An 18188-nucleotide genomic window follows, 5' to 3' on the forward strand; every position below is an offset into this window, starting at 1 on the left:
ACTGTCAGCTGCCTGTCAGGTGCCAGGATCAGTCAAATCATGCATGTACTCAAGTCACTCAGCAACAATTACTGTTATGATTGTGTAATAGAACAGGTTGGTGTGAATGACTTGAGATGTACCTGTCTGGACTATATGAAGACAGATATGACAGAACTCTCAGATTATGTGACTCAAGCAGGTATGTCCCTAGCCCTAAGCAGCATTCTACCTTCACCGAGAATGATGCCACAGTACAGACAAAAAATGATTGATTTCAATAATTGGTTTAGCTTATGGTGTCATTCCAGGGGTATCCATTATCTGTCTGCCTGGGAAGACATGGTCAACAGTCCATGCTGCTTTGCCAGAGATGGCCTTCACCTGTCTCCGCAAGGCTTTTGGATACTAGCAAAGATCTTTGCTTCCCCCATAGTGCCTTTTTAGGCAATGTCCAAACAACAAAACTTCCAACATAAAGAGATCCACTAAAGACAAACTCAAGGTCATGCTGCTTAATGCTAGGAGCTTAAACAGTAAACTGTGCTCTCTGGAAGCACTTCTCACCTTGGAAGATGCAGATATTTGTGCAGTCACAGAGACTTGGTTCAAGGCTGTTGAGAGCAGCCGAACCATGCAAGGCTACAGTGCGTTTCACACATTCAGATCCCAAAATGAGAGTGAAAGAACCAAAGGTGGAGGTGTATCCATCTTCATTAAATCCAAATACACCCCGAGACTGGTGAAACAGTATGACTCTCTTGAGTTACTCCAGGTCCAATTAACTATAGGAAGAATACCCTCCCACATCATCGCTAGCTACAGGTCCTGCACCATGAACCAGGAGAAGCACACCACCTACCTGGATTTGCTAGAGTTGCTCAGCATACAGCCAAACACCTTGGTCATGAGAGATTTCAACTATCCTTCCATTGATTAGGCAACTTACATGAGCACAAACACAATCGATATGAGGTTCCTGGACTTTGTTAATTCATCCCCCACAAGGGACTCAAATGTCCTGGACCTAGTGCTCACCAACTTGGGGGGGTTCACTGCCTGACCCCCTGTGTGTTGCCCTCCCTGGTCAGACCATGAATCTGTCTTGTTTGAAGTAAAAATCAAATCTAACACCCCCACAGGAGTAAAAATAAAATGAACAATTTCCCCAAACCAAACTATTGCCTACTAAGCGATGGTATAAAAAGTTTCAAAGCGTCTGCCAACATAGACAACAATGACTCCTGTGCAAAGGAATACACAATTGCCCTATATAGCCAAGTAAACCAAGGCATTGCTCAGCTGTACCTAACAGGAACAAAACCAGGTCTTTCTAAAAAACAAGCCACCCTGGTGGAATGTAAGTATAAATAAGTTATAAGACAAAAGAAATAAACTGATATCTAAGAACAGGAGGGAACTAAGTCAACAGAGGAAGAATATCCTACACAGCTTGACAAAGCAAATCAGATATCTTAAGTCCTCTAAGGCTAGCTATGAGTCTAAATTAGCATCCCTATCTAAAGACAATCATAAGGCATTCTTTAGCTATGTCCGAAACCCAAGAGGGAATGCCCAGCTGTGTGCCAAACTTATAGTGGACTGTACCGCACACACTGGACCTGAGGAAATTGCCAACCTGCTATCTGACAGATTTGGCAATCACTTCACCACCCTGTCCTCATCAGGCATATCCCAAAGCATTCCTGACACTACTTCTCTACTGAAAACCTCCAAAGAACAGGTTATACAAGCACTCTCCAAGGCCAAAAACACTGCCAATATGGGATGAGATAACATCCCAGGCTGCTTACTAAACAATCTAAAACAAGACCTAGTGGAACCACACAGCACTCTCTTTAACTATAGACTGAGAACTGGCTTTGTCCTGGCAGTGTGGAGAACAGCAACAGTAATCCCCTTGCACAAAGGTGGTCCATCAACTAACCCTGGAAACTATCAACCCATAAGCCTAACCAGTCTATCTGCAAGGCCATGGAAAGAATCATCATGGACCTTATTCCCAAGAACATAGGCAACCTTCAAACTCTTGACTCGACCCAGTTTGGTTTCATCAAGAGTGGATCTTGTTTATTAAACCTGATGGACTTCTCTGAGAATGTCACCAAAGCCCTGGATCAGTGAAAAACAGTACATACCACCTATCTTGATTTAGTCAAGGCCTTTGACACAATCCCCCATTCAAGTATCATAGAGAAACTCTCCCAGCTGAGGATTAACCCATACATTACTAGATGTGTAGCCAACTGGCTCACTGACAGAATGCACACTGTCAATGTCTGGGAGTCCACATCCACCAGTAGACCTGCTACTAGTGGAATACCACAAAGATCTGTGCTGGGCCCTCTACTGTTTGGAATCTATTTCTCTGAAGTCCAGGCAAAGGTAGATGGCCTGTTGCTTACCAAATTTGCAGATGACTGTAAACTTGGCACAATCATAGAGTCCCCCAATAATGTTAACATATTACAGAAAGGGCTGATGCAGACAAATGATTGGTGCCAAAATCACAGACTAAAACTTAATGCAAAAAATGCCTCATTATTCCCTTTGCCAAAGACGTAGCCCCTGGTAATTATGACATATATAGTACCCTTCTAAACTCAAGCATAGTGATGTGAGACTTTGGAACACAGGTTGAAAGCAATCTAAATGTCAATCACAATGTGTCCATAGTGGTAAGAAAAGCACTCTACATTGTGCTTCTCATAAATAAGGACATCGCATCCAAGACCAGCGAGGTTATAGCTGGGCTGTACTTGACCCTTATTAGACCATTAATTGAGTACAATGCTCCCTTTTTCATGTACTTCACCAGACACCTGCAGCAAGTGGAGAGGCCACAGAGGTTTCTTACCAAGAGAATCCAGGGCCTCCAAAACATGACATACTTGGAAAGACTGAAAGCCCTGTCACTGTACTCTGTATCATACAGGCTGCTGAGAGGCAATCTGTGCCTAGCATGCAGAGCAGTCTCAGACCCCACTGTAATGGAAATGCACATTTATAAATCAAATGGGACAGGAATAACTCACTCCAGGGATCTCAACCTAGTCTGTGACATTAACAGAACTTGGCGAGACAGATATAGCTCCAAGCAATTGCCACTTCCCTGGAATAAGTTCCCACTCCATGTGAAGCAGAGGCCCTCAGTGACCATATTCAAGTATAACCTTCACAACTGGATGGGTGACAATATATTCATCCTGGGGGTGGCACCTATGTCCCTCATGGACATGGCAGTCAGTGATAATCACAGAATTGCTCTGCTAACAACGACCATCTAACTATGGACAATAAGGGTACTCAGGTTTTTACACAGCTAGGCTTGTAAAGTCCTAAGGCTATTAGCCTAGAAACCCTATGAACCTAGACCTTTTTTATGTTGAACCACTGCAGGATTCTTCCCAGTCAGTGCTTTCTCTTGACCTTTTCTAGTTGATTTTCTTTTAGGTTCCCCAAATTTCTTCTTTGCTGTCATCCTGGCAGTGTATATACCAGCCAGTATCTGAATTTTCCTCAAGCTGGCGAAATTACTAGCTCTTATTTCTCGGTTTCTTTTTTACACTGGCAGAGCTGAAATTAATCTGTTGATCAATGTGCAGCCATTGTGGAAGTCTGACTGATAAGTTTATTGAGATACACCCCAAAGGCCAGAGCCATGGCTGGGTTATCTAATGCTTGGTACTGTTCCCCCAAGTTGAGGAGCAAGCAAAAAATAATGCTTTACAACTTTTTTCACACACAAATAGTGCTAGTGCTTAAGTTGTGCAGTCTTGACCACATAAGTAGTATCAAAATTAATTTCTATGCCAACTTTTAGAAGTCAGGTACATAAATGAATACTGCACTACCAATCAGTCGGAATTTCTTAATAGTGCCCCCAAAACCTTCCATATTGGGTGGCTGCTTCCTTACCCTGACCTAGCTATACTAGTGGGCAATGTATTTGATGACTGGCCTGATCATGCTAGCTATAAGGGAGTGATTATCTATTTAGACCTTGATGATATTCATTTGGCAGTTAGCTGGGCTATATGTAAGGATTTACTGACAACCATTGTCACATAATGGTCAAAAGAGAGGGGAGCTGTCAGCTCAGTTACCTAGGTCCCTAACTATATTTTCAATTTGTGCTGGCATGTTATTTATACAGTATGATCTGGGGAAGGGGTGCCTACCAAAAGTGATGATACTACACTTTTTAGTATTTAGTTTGAATCCATGTTTGTACAGCAAGAATTTACTAGGGAGACATTTACATATAAAATTATACACAAACAAAAGGATTCTTATACAGCTTTAACAATGTACCTAGACAGAACTGTCACTGCAGTATTAATTTTGTAATGAAAATATAGATATGTACATATTTAGCAATCTGAATCTTCTTTTTCTATATTGGGAGAAGTTTGGTGGTACTTTTTCAGGTTATAAGATTAACAAAAGTAAGACCAGAGCAGTAGCAGTAGGTCATGCACAAATGTGGAGGCTGAGACATGGATATTGGTTTCTGTAGGAAGCTTTGCATATTAAATCATTGGAAGTTTGTCTGAGAATCTAAATGCAGGATTCAGTGAATAAAATTTAAGAGGAGTTAATTACTTCTGACTTTAAGACATGGGAATAGTAGAACTAGAGTTTGTCCAGGGAATACGGGCAGTGAATTGCTTTGTGTTACCTGTGGTACTTTATACATTCTAGTCTTTCCTAGCAGATACTGCATTTTTCTTCCAGGGGTCATTTAAAAATATGATGAAAGATTGTATAAGGGTTTATGGAAAACCTAGACTATCCTGGGAAAATGTGGTGGTTGGGAATGTAATGGAAGTACCAGATCTATATCTGTAACACATTATGGTTAAGATGAAAAAGTATCTTGACCATAGACAAAGTCTGTCAAGCTAAATGAAAATAGATGACTGTTTTAAGTGTGTTTGTGTGTGTGTGTGTGTGGGGGGGACAAAAAGGAACAGTCTGAGTGACATTCTTTTTGGATGTATTATAGGAAGGAAGATTAGTTCCCATTTTTGTTGAAATATGCCACATAGGTCTTAAAGCATGTTAAAGAACTGAAACTGAATGTCAAGAAAATGAAACTATGGACTAATATGCTCTTGACTATTGGATACAGTAATCTTGGCAACCCAAGAGAATGAGGGGGGTGTAGCTCTGAGAAGGGTATGGTGAAGTGTGGGGTTCTTGGAACTAAAATAGGCAGAAGGTTGTCTTAGTTTTTAGTTTGGAATTTGAAGGGCTGTTGAGTACTGCAAGAGTTCTAAGTTTAATGAGGTGACAGAAGGAGACACTGGTTCATAGGTGTTTACAAATCTAATGACCACAAGGGCCTTTGTAAGCCTAGCCATGCATCTCAAGTCTCTGACAAGTTCTGGTACCCTTGATAAATGTAATCAGGGGCTTGGGAGGTGCAAAATTTACTAGTTGGGTCCTGGGAGATGAACCATTTACAGGTCGTCTGTGTCCATTAGAGACATAGGTGCCACGCCATGGATGAATTTCCTGTTCCCTATCCAATTGTCCAAGTTGCACTTGAATTGGATTAGGGAGGAACTCTGCTGCTTCACATGGATGGGGAACCTGTTCCAGATGCATACCTGTCTCTCCAGCAAGTCCTATTTATATCACAGGCAAGGTTTAAGTCTTTAGAATGGCTAATTCTGGTGTTGTTTGTTTTGTTGATATAAAGGAGGTCCATCAGAGTGGGGTCTGCCAATGCCGTGTATGCAGGTGGTCTGCATAGGATATTTTACTTATGCCCTGTATTCTTTTAGTGAGGAACCTCTGTGGACATTCCATTTGTTGGATATGCCTGGTTAGTACATACCAAAGGGGACACTGCCCTCAATGATAGGTCTGATGAATGCTGAACACAGTGGAACAATGACTTCTTTGGACCTAGATGCCATACCTTTGTTTATAAGTTGTGCAACATAAAATGATTTCTTCACTATTAACATGATGGTCAAAGGCTAGATTACTGTCTATGTGTGCCCCTAATTCCCTCACTACTGGGTCAGCTCTAAGGGGTGTATTGTCAATATGATAGTTACCAGAGGTGGATGACTTCCCAAAGGATACAGTTATACATTTCCTGGCATTTTGTTTTAGTCCATGGCTCTGACACCAGTTATTTGTCTGTGTCAGCCCTTCCTGGAAAACATTTGTGTCAGTGTGGGATTCAATGACAGCTCCGAATTTGCAATTATCTGCAACTTTAGTCATTCAGAAACCACTGACATTGGCCTTGACTTCAGAGAAGTAAATGCCAAAACAGAGTGGTCCAAAGACTGATCCCTGTGGGACTTCACTTCTGACTGGCCTTTTTGTAGAGGTGGACTCCCCAAATTTAACTACTTGGGTCCTATCTGTGAGCTAGTTGGCTACCCACCGGGTGACATACGGGTTTCTATGTAACCTCTTGAGTTTGTCAACAATGCCCGACTGGGGTATTTTGTCAAATGCCTTGGCCAGGTCAAATTAGGCAGTCAGATCCATTTTGCCTCATGCATTGCTTTGATGACCTTCTCAAAGAAGTTCACCAGGTTGAGTAGGCATGACCTGCTCTTGAGGAAACCAAACTGGGTTGGGTCCAATGTCTGGAGGTTTTCTATATCTTTATTGATCATTTCCATGATCATTCTTTCCATGTAAGACTAGTGAGACGTATGGGTCAGTATTTTTTGGAAATTTAGAACCTTTGCCTGGGAGTGGTTATGAAATGTTTTTACAGCCCAGCAAGGCTATCTGGCAAATCCAATAGGATGTGCTGTCATACAGAGTCTTACAGGGCACGGAGCTCATCTTTTGGTCCTGCCAGACTTTCAGTACATACAGACTACAACTGCAGAGGCTACTGGAAATATTGGTAGGTAAGTCAGTGATGATTATGAAGTCATTATTACTTCAAGGATATGAAAAATTAATAGACCTGAAAAAATAAACAGGCATTAGTGGATTTAGTTACAACAGTAACTGAAAATAGCAATAACTCTAATAACTAGGAAGAAGAAGAAATATAAAACTAAACCAACAGTTGCTGAAATTATAGATACTGTTGATGAGGTGGAGATGAGAGAGTAGAATTGTAAAAAATAGTCCTGCCACTCTGTATTTAGATGGTTGCCATAGTGTGTGTGTGTGTGTGTGTGTGTGTGTGTGTGTGTGTGTGTGTGTGTGTGTATATATATATATATATATATATATATATATATATATATATATATATATTCATTGCTTGATTGCATCTGATATTCAGCTGCTTTTATACTAGTTGTAGTAACACACGTTATTTTACTAACGGATATCTTACAGCTGCTGTTTATTGTACACAGTTTGCTGAATTAATAGACATATCCACAAATTCATTAAAAGCCCTAGAGTGATGTATAGCTCATGCTAGAAAGGCCCTTTCAGTGCAATCTGCTCATTTGCAATTCAGGAACACGTTACTCCTGATAAGGTTGGATTTCATTATTAGCTAATTTGCATGTTTCCTGAATCACAGGCACTACCACAACATGCAGATCGTGACTGATCTGCACATCACAGTAGTACCTTGCTGCTTGTTTAGGCAGTGGAATCCCGCTGCAGTCATCATTGTCTCACACACACGTACACAAGCACAAACATGTACGCACGCACACACACACACACACACACACACACACACACACACACACACACACACACACACACACACATACATACATACATACATACATACACTGACTACAGTCCCTGTACCTGTCCTTACCCTCCCATGGTCCCCTCCACACTGATAAGACTTCAATGCCATTATGGCATGTATGACTTAGGCCCTGTTGGTCTAGCATATCCCCATACTCTCTGATCCTCATTATGATGTCAGTGTCATTATGGCACTTTAAAGTGTAGCCCTGGTGGTCTAGTGTATGTCCCCATCCTCGTACTACCATTGGTGCCATTACAGCACTTAAGACTATAAGCCCCGTTGTCAGGTGGTTTATTCCCCGCAATCCCCATCATGCTGTATGTGCCTTAGGGCACTTTAAGTGGAATTCCCTGGTGGTCTTGTGTATGCCCCCATTCATACTGTCATGGTGCAATTATGGCATTTTAGAGACTCATCCCTGGTGTCCAGTGCTTCCCCCCATCCTTCGATGCCTGTGGTAATGTTAATGCCATCACATCAATATATTTCCTAGTGATCTAATGTTTCCCCCCCATCTCTGATTCCCATGACACAGTTGGTGCCATTACGGTACTCAAGAGTTGTGTCCAGTGCCCCCCATCCCTGTCATGTTGTTTTGTGCCTTTAGGGCACTATTCCCTGGTGGCCAATGTATCCGTTCCATATCAGTAGTAATGTTGGTGCTAGTATGGGAGAGTGTGTACCCTCCCTACCTGGTTCCCTTAGTAACTGTGGTGCCGATAAGGCACTTTTAAACATTATTCTCCCTGGTGTCCTGTGATTCCTCCTTTCCCTCAATCCCTATTTTCATGGTGGTACCTTTATGGCACTTGTGCAGTCAACCCTTGTGTCTACTGTCTAGTAGTTCCCCTGACCATGTTAATTAATGTTCATAGCTGAACACAGCCTTTTACCAGTACACAACATGGCTATGCTGATGTACACGGCCATGTGCTTTCTCAAATTGCTCAGCTTTGTAGATGGCTTCATGGCTGCTATTCCATAGGGAGAGCACATGGCTGATTGGTATATGCTTGTCTCCCTGGAATTCCTCATTAGCATTACGCATAGCAGTGGGGCCAGCCCTTTGTGCTGCTGCATGTCTTCTTGTTGGAGGACAGTGCAGCACCCTACAAGGGTGCTTCATGATTTCAAAAAATATACCACAATGTGTACATCTGGTGTACTACTTGGACAAATTTAAATGCCTCTAAAAGCATTGTATAGCTTCACAGGGTTTAGTACAGTGAGTTTGTGCTTCCTGTTGTCCCTTTCCTAAGTACAATATGCAAACTGTGGCTCATTCCCATTTTTTTTTCTCTTGCCTTGACTCCCTCTTACTGTTCCACTCTTCTATTTCATCTTTGATCCTCTTTTGCTCTGTCTTGCCATGCAAAGATTTGCCTTTGAGACCCATTATTGAACATAATGCCCCCTTTGGCATGTGTTTGACAAATATATCATTTGACTTGGGAGACTTCATAGATTCACAACTGAAAAGAACAGTGACCTCAAAAATGTTAGTTATCAGGACAGATTGGCAACCATTTCACTGTACTCAATCTCTTCTAGACTCCATGGGTATCTGTGTCTAGTCTTTCAAGCCATGAAAGATCAGACCCTGTTTAACTTCCTAGTCCTTCACAGAACAAAATAACACCACAAATTCCCAGTTAAAGGAAGTAAACTCCCTTACCCTGCCCCCATTCCCTCCCGTCCCCACAATCACTCGAATTTATTCTAAATCTAACCACTCCCACTCACACTTATCTACCAATCACCACCTATACAATTTCCAAGTATACAATAGCTCACATTTCCACACTAACCTTAACACCATCCATTGCCACACATATGTTAACCTTTAACCATTACAAAATGCTATCAATACATTGTGTATTACTAATTCTGCTAACAACTGCTGCTCACTTAAACTACCATTCACAAATAGTCTCTTTTCACAAAACTACATCTACCTTTTCTCCACACCTAATTGACTACTCCATCTTAATATCTCCATCCATCTTAAATATAACAGAACTCCATACAGACTACACCATATTAAACCAAACCCCAAAAAATACCCCCTTTATGTTTTATAAGCATATATCAGCATTCGTCCAGACAGTAGTAACCATAGCTACCAAACTTATTATAAGTAGAGACATTCATCCAAACCCAGGCCCCCAGAATACCTCCTCACTACCCCCTCAAATACAAGATATAACCAATCTATCAAGAAAAGGCTCCGAAATACTAATCCTAAATCTAAACCTGTGAAGCATAGTCAACAAAGTTCATGAATTACATGCCACCCTATCACATAATAACCCTGATATTGCTGTTTTAATGGAAACCTGGTTAAAAGCACACATTACTGACAATGAAATTAGACCACCTTGTTACAACATTATTATAGCAGACAGGAAGGTAAAAATAGGTGGAGGGGTAGCCATGTTATTTAAGAGCAGTCTCACACTTTTACCACAATGCCTTAAAATAGATAACCTCAAAAACATAGAAATCCTACCTACTAAACTTCAGCTTAACCAAAACAAATTCATATGCATTATAGCTACCTATATCCCACCTGGAAATAGCATTTCCACTATAGAGCACATCATCCAGTCTGTATCAGATTCCATAGCCCAAGAAACTGTAATTATGGGTGACTTTAACATAGACTGGACAACTTGTAATTCACATAACCCTAGCAATCACATCAACGTCTATGGCTTCACACAACTCATTCAAGCTCTTACACAGATAGATAAAAACTCCAACTGTCAATCTGTACTGGATTGGACACTAACAAACCTCAGAATTATCAGATTAGTGGATGCGTACCTGATAGCCTTAGTAGCCATGTATATGCCAACCTATCTACTGAGAAAAAAAAACATCAGTACTGTCAAGCTCACCACCTTGTGCGAAATCCGCAGTAAAAAAAAAACTTTAACCCCAGGACCTAACCAATACCCTAAAAAAACGTAACTGGTCTCTACTAAAAAATATGCCTCTAGATTATTTCAACAGTACCTTCCTTGAAATTCTAAACAAACTTGCCCCCCCCCCCCCCAGGTCAATTCGTATTAAAGCCACATACACACCATGGCTAATTAATGACACCAGAATGCTCCTTAAGAAAAGAGACAAAGCTTGGTAAATATGGCTCACTTGTAAAACCCAAATCAACTGCATCACATTCCAGCAAATTAGAAACAAGGCTAAACACCAAATCAATCTAGATAAAAAGAACTTCCACTATAACCTGCAACATAAACACCAGCATAACCCCCTAAAATGATGGAATACCATAAATGCCTTTCTTCACCCACGACATTCCACTACCCCTTTCCCCAACTTACCACTCTCCTACCACCATTGTGGAAGAATTCAATAAGTACTTCAGTGAAAGTGTACTATCTCTAATTAAAAGTAATTCCACAGAACCATCACTTGCCTTCAAATCTCTAAATATTAACTAGAACTCCTTCTCCTTTTAGCCTGTTCCCACAGCTTTCATTAAGAAACTACTCAAAAACTCAAACCCTCTTCAATAGCAGCTGACAAGTTACCAGCTGAATATTTAAAATTAGCAGCTGAAGCCATATCTTATCCAGTGTCAATCCTTATTAACAGGTCCATAGCAGAACAACATGCCCCAGCAATATGAAAAATCGCACACATTATCCCCTTACACAAAGGTGAAATTCCACAGAGCTGATCAACTACAGACCAATCACTCTTCTCTCCACTATCTAAACTTGAAAGATGTATCCACTCTCAACTGATTCATTATCTTACCTACAACAACATGCTATCAACATGTCAACATGGTTTTAGGCCCCATCATAGTACCACGACTGTACTCCTCAGGTTCACCAATGCCACCAACCAACTCAGAAACAATGGTAAAATAGTCTCTGCTGTATTTCTAGACATGTCCAAGGCCTCTGATATGGTCTCCCACCCCAAACTATTAAATACACTCTCCAAACTGAACCTCAGTCCCTCTGCACTTCAGTGGTTCTGAAGATATCTACAGGACCATCAACAATCTGTAAAATGGCTTAATGTCCTATCACCCCCTTCCTGTCACAGTAGAAGTACCTCAAGGCTCAATTCTTGGGCTGCTACTCTTTCACTATTTTTACAAACAACCTCCATAGTGCTACCCCACTGGCTTCAACTATACAATATGTGCTGCTAATAACCTGCAACACCTCCATGATATAACCCAAAAATCATTCTCAGACACCAAGCTATGGCTCTCTAACCATCAGCTCAAACTCAACCCCAGTAAAACAAAACTCATGATCTTTCAACCCACAAGACCCCCCCCCCAATACCTTCTACATTACAGCTAGGAATAATACTAAAATGAATGCTGATTCACAAACAAAACTACTATGTATAATAGATAACAACCTAAAATTTGACCTACATATAGCAAAATTAAGAAAGTTTACAAAAATGGGTACTCTTTACAGAAATAAAAAGTATCTAACTAACACCGCTAGGGTTGCCATTGCTAGAACCCATCTTCTATCAACACTTCTGTATGCTTCCCCAATTCTCATCAACCTTAAAAAGACCAATTTAATTAATTGGTTTATAGCTTCATAGGTGTGTACTAGGCTAATGGCCTTGGAGCCTTTACAAGCCTAGCCCATAGGATTACCCTGGGATCACGCCACCCGACCTTAGTTTCCAGTGCTTCTGTCAAGTAGAGCCACTGGAGTGATCCCCAGGGTGAATTTTCTATTTCCCATCCACTCATCAAGATTTCTCTTGAAGAGGGCGAGTGAGGTGCTCTGTTTGACATGTATGGGAAGTCTATTCCATAGCATGGGCAGTCTCTGGGTTATGAACCTGTCCCTCCAGCACATTCTGTTGATTGTGGTAATGAGGTTGAGGTCTCTGAAGCATGTAGTGTGGAGGGATTGGGATTTCTTTACATGTAACATTTCTAACAGAGCTGGGTCAGACATGGCTTTATAAGTCAAGCAGAGATTGCCTCTAAGTAGGTGATATGAGACAGAGAATAGTTGGAGTTTTTTGAGTCTGTCCATATAGGACAAGTGTTTAAGGCCTAGGATCCTCTTTGTGAGGTACTTTTGTGGCCTCTCCAGTTGTTGCAGGTGTCTAGAGAGGGACATGCCAGATGGGGCATTGTACTCGATGATTGGCCTAATGAGGGAAGAGTAGAGGGAGACAATGACCTCTTTCTTCCTGGATGCAAAACCCTTAGTAATGGGATGTGCCACATAGAAGAACTTTCTGACCACAGTGGCAGTATGGTGGTCAAAAGAGAGGTGCTGCCAACTTGTGTTCCCAGATCTCTTATAACACCTTCTGTGTTCACTGGACTACTATCAGTGTGGTAGTTCATGGGAACTGTTTTTTTCCCAAAGGGGATGATGACAAATTTTTTAGCATTGAGCTTAAGGCCATGGTTCTGACACCAGTCATTGGTCTCAGTAAGGCCTTTCTGTAGGATGTCAACATCACTTGTGGAGTTAATAATGGCTCCCAACTTGCAATTGTCTGTGAACTTTGTCAGCCAGAGCCCCTTCATATTGGCCTGGACTTCTGAGAAGTAGATACCAAACAGGAGAGGACCCAGGATGATCCCTGTGGGACTCCACTCGTGACTGGTCGGCAGTCTGACTTGGAGTCAGCTACTTTCACACTGTGAGTTTTATCTGTGAGCCAGTTTTCAACCCACCTAGTGATATAGGGGTTGATGCCTAACTTAGTGAGTTTTTCTATGATTCCTGAACTTGAATTGAAACATGCTACAATAAAATAGCTAAATTTGCGACTGACTGCCACATCATATTCACCACTGTCACTCCTTAAAGAAACTCTCCTGGGTTAGAACTCCCTCAACTTCTATCCTATAGCCAGTTAACCTTAGCACACAAAGTAGTATATCAACCTGAAAAAAAAACTGCGGTTCTAAATATTCTCCAGCCCCATACCACAAATTGAAGTCTTTGCTCAACAAGTAATTCTCTACTACTCATGTCCAAATCCACTAATACGGCAGGGGACTCACTATTTTCTCATTATGTAGCAACAATGTGGAATTCACTAACTCATAGCATCAGAACCAATACAAATACCAACCAATTCCAAAAGATTCTGAAAAATTATGTTAATGACAGCTGACTTTGTTCCTGTACTACACCAGGCTAACTAGTTTTAATAGCTTCGGGTCATACTTTTTCTTCTTCCCTGACCACCTCATAATCTATGCTCTCTCTCATGTCTAGACAATCTCTAACCTCATCTTTTTCTATCCAATTTCCCTCCTACAAACCCTTCCTCAGCTTACTTTGAGAAACTATGATGTCTACACTACAATAAGGAATTATATCAGATGATTGTATAACACAAATATCAGCCGTAATAGCATAGAATGCAATTTCTGGTGTGCTGTAAGTCTTGTATATTTTTTTGTATAGTTTCTTGTATAATATTTTGTATAAATTTTTTATAATCTCTGTATACAGAGCTTTGCTCCCTGGGCCTCCGCTGAAAAAGGGTCTTATCCCAGTCAGACTTTCCTGGTAAACAAATGTAAAATAAATAAATAAACTGTCATTGACAAACACATAGGGCAGTTTGGAGTAATAGATTCATATCTAAACGTATCCACCACCTCTGGAACAAATGTCCACTACATGTCAAGCAAAGTAGAAATCTTGCCACCCTCAAGTTAAACCTAGATAATTGAATGGACAGCTTCAAATTATACCCTGATATATCTTGTCTTGCCCTCCCTGAGGCCAGAGGAAAATTTTGAATATGGGTTATTGGCTAGGCTTGTAATGGTCTGTGGATCAATTATCTAGTACTTACATATGAACCTATGAATCTTTGAATCCATACAATATAAATTAACTTTTTCATTACAAAGAAATAAGACAGCAATCAAACAAGCTAGAATTGCTTTTACCAAGGCAAAAATCTGACTGTTACAGGAGCCTACAAACAACTTCCTTAGGCAACCCAGAGACTGTTCTGGATTAGCACGAGACATATAACATTTCTAACAGAACACATGAGAAGTTATATGTGAAACAATAAATGAGATTAAGCACAGTGTAATTAACAATCCCAAACCTCATCACAACAAATTAAAAAAAAACATACCTCCATCACTTCTATGACACCACTGTCTTGAAAACCTACAATTCCGTTTCAAAGCCATTACTAGGTAACAGGTAAAGGAGCACCTTAGCAAAATAAAACCTCAGATTAGTGGTTTATTTTGCACTACTCATCAAATGATTCTCTATTGCAGAAGACAACTAGTTTATGCTCCATTGAACTTAATCTACATTCTTTCATTGAACACAAAATGTTCTCAGTCTATTTCACTTAGAAACCATTGTTCCTCTTCCAAACAGCCCTTCCAACAGGCCGTGTGGACTACAGGCCTATAGCCAACTTGGATAATTTTGCTAGAATCCTGGAAAAAAATAATTTATGAGCAGATGTTAGACGTTCTGACTCAGTATGATATTCTCATCACACAAGTAACATGACTTTAGGCCCAACTATAGTACGGCTACAACCATTCTCTCACTTACTAATGATATTTATACAAACACTGAGATAGGATGGCTAACTGAAGCATTAATCAATGACCTTAAATGTAGTAGAGTAGCTAGGGTGGGGTGAGAGGGGAAACTCCCCCAGGTGCAAAGTGTTGGGGGGCACCACTAGCTGAGCCTGATCTTTCATTAATGCAATACCAGGTTTTAAAAGCCAGTATTGCATTTGCTGTCAAACCTGAGTGCTGTAGCTCTCTATGTGTGGTCTAAACTGCAGCAACTGATTGCTACATTATAGCAAGCAGTTTTCTGCAATTTCAAAGTAAAAAAAAATTTTTTGTCTTAACTAAAACCTGAGTGCTATAGTGCTCTGTGCAGTCAGGGTATAAACTGTAGAGCCTGTTTGCTACTGTTTAAAAAGAGAAATGTGTTTCTTTTAACTAAAGCATAAGCGCTCCGTGCAGACAGGGAACTGTAGCAACTGTTTGTTGCATTTGTAGAGGGAGGATTGGGGAGGGAGGGCACAGAAATGGGACCTGAATGGCTGGGGCAGGAGGGAGGGGGTGTGTTGTGCATCTAGCTGGATAGTGTTGCCAGTAAAAGGAACATCCATTTTTTTTTTTTTTTTTTTTTGCTCTTCAATGGACGAACTGTGGAGAGGGGAGTAGATCTAACTGTAATAAGCCAATTGCTTATTTGGTTATTACAGTGAATTTTTTTTTTGCTCTTCACTTAAAGAGTGAGGAGGTGGGGTTCACAATACCAGCCGAGGGCACTGGTTGAACTAGTTATGCTTCTGCTCAAGTGGACCTCTGAGTGTGTTGATCATTCCCTAGTATTAATGAAACTAAGTATAGATTTTTCAGTGATGTTTGCACATGGTTTGAGAATTATCTTAATAATACATTTTTCACAATGAATCCTTAACATGGGTGCACCTCAGGGTTCCATTTTGGGGCCACTCATATTCTCCTTGTGCATTAATCACCTTCCTTGGGACCTTCCCAACCTGAATTGTACCCTTTACACACATGACATTATCACAAAGACAGCCTTTTCCCATAATGTGACAGCACTGTCACTCTCCAAGTTTATAATAAACTACTGTAGAATGGCATCTTGACCAACAGGCTTTCAATAAACACCGAAAGGTCCACCCTTATGTTATTTGGTACATCTAAGAGGATTACATGGATGCAACCTATCCACATTTTTAGCCCTGAAAACAATATAATTCCAACAGTAATACAGCAAAAATATCTTGACCCCATTTTGGATCCAACTCTGTCCTTCATCTTACAGGTGGAGCAATGGAGTCAGAAGGTTTTTGCCCAGTTTAAAGTAGACAACTGGGTAGCTAACCTAAAGTTAGACAAGCCGTTGCTACTGAGATCTTACTATCCACTCTTGAGTACTTAATTCCAGTTGTTGTCCTCCAGTCTGTCCAAAACCTGCCTATACTACAGACAACTGAAATTAAAATGCTCAGGTGTGTGTACCTTAGTCCTTACGCAGAGCACCACAGTTTTACTATTGATAAATCTAAATGGCTTCCCGTTCATAACAGGGCCTCTTTTCTTCTCAGTACCCTTACCTATAGGCTCCTAATTGATAGTTATTGCTCTCCTTTAGATGAACTGCTTTAATTTTGGTGTCTCTCTTATTCTCTGCTGGGCGCAGTAGATGGTCTCCTTCCCATACATTTTGGCCACAGCTGAAAAAGCATTTTCCAAATTAGCTCCGATGTACTGGAAAATAATTCCACAAGAAGTCAGAAACACCACACACATGGGGACAAAGGCCCAAAATAAGGACGCATTTTAAATATTGCTTGTATAAACTTAGAAAGTTGCTAGAATAAAAGGTTTTGTTATCATACATTTTCTGAAAGAAATGAAGTCTGAAACTTAAATGGTTGTCATTATTTAGTGAATTCAGTCCTCACTGATTTGCAAGAAAACTACAAGTTTGTGTGTGTGTGTGTGTGTGTGTGTGTGTGTGTGTGTGTGTGTGTGTGTGTGTGTGTGTGTGTGTGTGTATATATATATATATATATATACACACACACACACACACACACACACACACACACACACACACACACACACACACACACACACACGGATTCACTTTATAACATTGAAAGCCCATAACATTGAAATTCAACACATTGAGACCAACAGCTTGAAAATTCAAAACACTGAAAACTCAAAACATTGAATCCCATAATACTGAATCCCATAACATTGGAAATATATAGAAAACCTACATTTAATATATGATAGCACAACTACATACAGAAACAAATAAAAAACAAACCATATTATACTTCTCCAATTATAAGCAGGGGGGCAAGCCCTCCTGCACCTCCCCATGTGCAGCACTGCGCCCCCCCAAACACCCCAACTACTTAAATATATCAATGCAGAGATCGCTCTACACGGAACAAAACAGCAAACATACCATTCCGCGCTTCATGACTGCCTGTTTAAATTGTAAAAAAACTATCCTCAACCTTCTCTTTGAAACACTACTTCACTGTTAAAACTTTACACATTGCTATATATCTCTGTGATACTTACCAGAGTTTCATAGGGAACCTCAGTCATGTTCCATTCTTACTTGCTATACTACAACATAAGACATCAGTGTAGCGTAGTGGGATCTCGGAGGTGATATATTTAAGTAGCAGGGGTGTGGGGGTTGCAGGGGGGCTTTCCCCCCTGCTTATAGTTGAAGAAGTGTAATATGGTTTGTTTTTTATTTGTTTCTGTGTGTAGCTGTGCTGGAATATAGTACATGCTGATTTCCTATGTGTTTTCAATGTTTTCAATTTTCAAGATTTTGGTCTCAATGTTTTGAATTTCACTGTTCTAAAGTGAATCCATACACACACACACACACACACACACACACACACACACACACAC

At 40.6% G+C, this 18188-nt stretch overlaps 1 protein-coding gene across 1 annotated transcript in view; it reads right to left on the reverse strand.

Moving 5' to 3' along the window:
* Window positions 1–18188, reverse strand: part of LOC122791337 — an 848919-nt gene that overhangs the window by 95939 nt on the left and 734792 nt on the right. The gene's annotated exons all lie outside the window — the stretch shown is intronic.

The sequence above is a fragment of the Protopterus annectens genome, chromosome 17.part0, assembly GCF_019279795.1.
Source record: "Protopterus annectens isolate FY-2018-M chromosome 17.part0, PAN1.0, whole genome shotgun sequence".
NCBI classification, from domain to species: Eukaryota; Metazoa; Chordata; order Ceratodontiformes; family Protopteridae; genus Protopterus; species Protopterus annectens.